This window comes from Doryrhamphus excisus, chromosome 6 (assembly GCF_030265055.1).
Source record: "Doryrhamphus excisus isolate RoL2022-K1 chromosome 6, RoL_Dexc_1.0, whole genome shotgun sequence".
Lineage (NCBI taxonomy): Eukaryota > Metazoa > Chordata > Actinopteri > Syngnathiformes > Syngnathidae > Doryrhamphus > Doryrhamphus excisus.
The window spans coordinates 7,463,414-7,469,032 of NC_080471.1; positions in this window are offsets into that span (position 1 = coordinate 7,463,414).

Consider the following 5,619-nt stretch of genomic DNA (forward strand, 5'->3'; position numbering starts at 1 on the left):
CCCCCACCCCCAACCCGACCTTGTGTGTCGCCGCCGTGATGGCTCGCAGCCATGCTGCTCTGCTGCAGCTGGCACAAAGTCAAAAAAGGCTGATAAGCATTTTTTTTTTTTTGCATTTTGGTGGAAAAGCAGAAAGGGTGGGGGTGGGGGGGGTTGTCGGAAGGGAGGCTGGGGGTGTTCCCCCCCCCTTAGAGGAAAAACAGCTGCCTCGCTTCATGCACGTTCGCACTAAACATGCCTTCAGAATAAGAGCAGGACTTTGGCTAGCACGTTAGCATGCTAACTGTCCGCCCCTCCCCCATCCCCATCCCTCCCCCTTCGAGCCGCCACCAGCGTTTTGGCTTTTTCCACTCCTGTGGCATGTTATACTGTAACGCTATTGTGCCACAACTCCACTGACTTTGGCTTCTTAGCTCGTAGCGCAATAACTTTTGTTTTTTTGAGTACGTGGGGGTGACAACGTACCTCGCTGAGAAACAAGGTGGGCGTTTTTTTTTGTAACTTGTGAAAATTCATCTGGCTAGAAAGTCTCAGTCTGACCCAATATGGCGGCGTGCAAAACCTACGCACTTTTGCAGGATTTCACAAATAGTTTGCCCTCTCGAGGTAAGCACCGGTGAAGGTCCAGATGCTACGTGCGAGCGTCAAGATGGGAGTGTGTGTGTTGTGTCACGCTGCTGAGCTGACTCGGGTCGTACACAAATGAACTTGCAGTATGTGTTAGTGTGCAACACACACGCTCCAAAAAGGGACGTAGGATCTTGATGCTTGCTTGTGGAATTTGCAGCTTCACTTATGGAAAAAATGTCTACCACAGCTTCATGATCAAGGCCTCCAGCGTTACTTTTCCTGGTGTTTTAACCTCAAGTTTGCACAATCAACTTGTTTTGTGTACAAATGAACATTGAAACTACCAGTTCCACACTTTCATTCAATAGCACGAGAGAATGTGTCCACGCCTTAACTTAATACGACTAATGCTAATTGCACCTATTTAATACAGTGACATGTGGACTAATAAGTCATAACGATTTTCCCGTTTTCCCGACTTTTGACTCCAAAATGTTTCTTGGACCTTGAAAACATGGCCGTGACGATTTATTTTGTACAACAGTGCATGTGTGTGTCACACTATTAGCAACTAACCACAAGTTGACATCCTCCTCCTGGTTGTGGAGGAGGTGGTGGTCTGGCCGTGAGCCCCCGCACGTGTCTAAACAAGCTCTCTATTACACCAGAGACCTCTGAGGGCGCTATCCCCACCGAGCCGAGGTCAGAGGTCGTGACACGGGGGTCAAAAGCGTTACAAGGGCGGAGGCCCATCCAACGTTGTTTGCTTAAAGACGGCAAAGATCACAAACACATTAACTAATGCCGATTAGGAGGATGGGGGAAGATGTGAGGGGGCGGAGGTCTCTGGGGAGCATGTCGCGTCTTATTAGCAGGGCCTGACCTTTGCCCCCGCCTGTGACCTCAGGCAATAGAGTAGTGTGGCGGTGCACTTTCAGCTCTGCAGTGAGAAGAATGCTCTATCGGCATCCTGCAGCATCACACACCTTTTTTTTTTTTGAGGTTTGAAGGTTCTGCTAGCACGTGTCCGTCCGTGTCTTAAAATGGGCGCATATGCTATCATCGGCACAAAATGGCGGACTGAGACATGCGCACTATCATGGATGAAAGTGGGGTAAAATGGTGATTCTGATGAACTATTCACATGATGAAGTGTCATTAATGATCATATCACTCATTTATACGCTTTCAGGGTATCTCAAATATCAACAAATGTTACTGATGGGTTCTCATGAAGTTATTTGCAGCCCAAATAGCACATTATCTTATTATTATTGATCACAAGACAAAGCTGTGATAATCCTTGACAAGTAACATTGTAACAGAGAAATTCAAATGCAATAATTGGGCAACACTTTTGTACATAAAATGATATTATTTGGCATATGTCATATGTAAAACTGCTAAATGTACTTTATTGCTGGTAATTCAATTAAAATAAATGTTTGTAAAATAAGTGACTTGAATAATTGAAGCCTTATTTACGATTTTTTTGTAATAATAACTTCATAACAGATCATTCACTGCATGTTTGTAATACTTAAATAGTATAACAAAAATCTGTAGTTTTTTGCAATAATTCTGAATAATACTTTATTGCAGGTTTGAAGGTAAAAAAGAAATAATACATCATAAAACTATTTGTTTGCTACGTAGTATATTTTTATTTTTAATGCTGCCTTACCTGTGTTTTTTATTATTATTTTTTTAATAGCCGGGCAGACTAATTTTACATGAGCAAGAATTCAGGCCTGTAGACATCAGTTCTATAAATATATTCATGTTTATTTCCTACCTATTTTCCCACACTACTACTACTCTAAAATACCGTGGTGTAAATAAATACACGTGAAGATAATTAGTTAGGAGCATTTTGTGAATGTTAAACCCCAGCTAAAACAGAAAAGTGTGTCTTACAGCAATGGAGTGGAGAGAAAAGGGGGACATGAGGTCCAGTAAAGTCCAAAGAGGTGGAAAATAGCAGAGATGTTCCTGGGAGAGAGCGGACTGGCTGTTGCTGCTGCTGCTGGTGTTGTTGATCGGACCTCGGAGTGGACGACATCTCCGAAGAGCGACGCGCCCTCGCTCTAAACTACTGCTGGCAGCCCGTCAGCAGCCAAACTTATTGTCCTGCAGCAAGGACCCGGTCCAAACTTGGGACACGCAGCGTGGGACTACAAAAAGCCACTACGAATGTTGGCATTTCAACACAAATGTCTCATAATCATAATGCGTATTTTTAATATATTTGTATTAAGTATAATGCTGTTAAAGCCAAAGACATTTTTTTCTGAAGAAAAAAATGTCTCAATCAACTTCGCTCTGTGCCCTTTTTTGACATTTTTGCTGTTCTTTTTCTGGGCCATAGTGAAGATAAGCGCCATAGAATATGGCTGGATAGATGTAAATTTTCTAGCTGTGGGCGAAATGTCAATATTTAAAAAATATTGATATTTCTTTTAGGCATGATATCAAACTCATTATACAGCAACTTAACACCCAAAAAGTTGCTGTGAAATATACACTAGTACCAATACAAGTCTATGTCAATGTTTTCCCACAGTGCATTGGGAGCAAGCAAAGCATCCATATGTACCTGTCAGGGCACTGCAATGACGTCAGCTTCCATCTGTGGACAGAGGCATTCCAATTAAATGCTTTAGTCAGACAAAATGCATTATGGGAAAATGTTAAAATATATGGTGGAAAAGCCATAATCTCATAATCATAATGCGTATTTCTAATATATTTGTATTAAGTATAATGCTGTTAAAGCCAATAAAGTATTACACAATGTTCACAAAAATTAACTAAAATATGTTTAGGTAAGGTAGAATTCCACTTTATAGTAATTATGGGTATAATTTTTTTCTCATATTTTTTAGAGGGAATGACTTATGAATATTCATTCATGTAATTCATATCAGCATTTCACAAAAAAAAAACAAAATTTTTATTCTACCTTTTTTGTGTCAATGTGCTTCCATGAAAATCCCATCCCATCATATTATATCATATATGGTATTGCATGGATTTACCATATGTACAGTACAGGTCTCTTGCTCTACTTGTGCTCTATGGAAACCAATCCACTTCCATATGAAAGAGCTACATCCCCGTTTAGTAACATTTTCTTTCTCTAGAGTCAAAAAATATCAAACAAAACAATAAAATAGATATAAATGATATAACAAGGTAATGCTTTAATTCATCTTGAACGTGCACACGTTCCTTCCAGGAAGGAATAGGAAGAAGCAAAGCTTATTTCAACTTATTTAGGGGCAGCGTGGCTCGCAGAGTGGTCGTCTCCCAACCTGAAGGTTGCGAGTTCGATCCTGTCAAAGTATCCCTGGGCAAGATGCTGAACCCCCTGATGCTCCTGATGCCGCGTTTACCATTGAATCCTTTCCCACATCAGGTGCAATATGTTAGTTCAGCTCTAGTACTCCAAATGTACTTTTTGCCAAGGTCATATTTTTCCTCTCTTGTTGAGAAGAATTGTTTTTGGGTAGCAGGTTTATTGTTTGCTTCATGCATTGTTTTAGCTGTTTGAAGGTTTACCATATCAGCAAATTTGAATAATTGTGATTTCCCTGTAAGCGGTATTATGTATTGTCCTAAGTGACCTTTTTTAGGAGCAAACTTGCCGCTAGAGTTGCAACAATCGATTAATCGATGGTTAATCAATTACCCAATTAATTGACAACTACATTGGTAGACAATTACTCAGTTTTTTAATTTACATATGTATGTAAATATCAATTTTTTTCTCCTTTGTGATATGTTGCGGACCCAACTTTTACTGAACAATGTAATGTGTTTGATTATGTTTACGATGTTATTTGTTTTAACGTCATGTAACTCAAGTTGTGCTTCCACAATTTTTTTTTTCAAACGTTCAATTGTGGAACTCACCACCACCATGATATAATTGTATCTGTTAAATGTTATTATTTGTACAATTTAAGTATTTTTTAATAGTTACTTGATTTCCAGTCCAGGGTGAACCCTGCATCTCCCCAAAGTCAGCTGGGATAGGTTCCAACAAACCCTGAGACCCTAGTGAGGATAAGCAGATGGATGGAGTTACTTGATTTCATGATAATAGATTGTCCTTGAACCTAAATAAAACTAAAATCATGCTGTTTGGTAACAGCAGAAAGGACATGTACCAGCAAATACAAATAGACGGTGTGGACATTGAAAGGGTGAACGAAAATAAATTTCTGGGGCTCACAATAGATGAAAATATGAGCTGGAAACCTCATATTACAAATATACAACATAAGGTGGCCAGAAATATTTCAGTATTGAACAAAGCAAAATTTGTTCTCAATCAGAAATCACTCCACACTCGTTATTGCTCTCTGGTTCTACCATATCTTACTTATTGTGTGGAAATATGGGCTAATAACTATAAAAGCAATCTTCACTCGCTAAATGTACTGCAAAAAAGGTCAGTAAGGATAATTCATAATGCCGCCTACCGAAAAAATACTCACTCCTTATTTCTAAAATCACAAATACTTCAACTTGCTGATATAGTTCATCTTCAAACAGCTAAAATAATGCACAAGGCTAAAAATAAGCAATGAGCTAAAAATGTCATCCAATACTTCTCTACAAGAGAGGAGAAATATGATCTCAGGGAAGAAGTACATTTGAAACACTTCTATGCTAGGACTATGTTATGCTAGCCATAGCATTTCAGTATGTGGAATCAAACTATGGAATGGATTGAGTAAGGAAATCAAACAATGCACAACGATGAGCCAATTCAAGAAACAATACAAGCAGTTGATGTTTGCTAAATACAAGGATGAAGAGTCTTAAACCAGTCATGATGTGCTATATATATCACTATATTGACACTTACTATGGTACCCATTATGGCATTGGATGCTCATATCACCGAGTACTTCGGTACGAGGTGCATTATTAAAAAAAAAAAAAAAAAAACCTTAAACTGTATTATGGAAAGCAGGAAGTGAACAAATGTAACAGTTACTGATTGTAAAAGTACCAGATGGAGGGGTAGGATTTAATAAG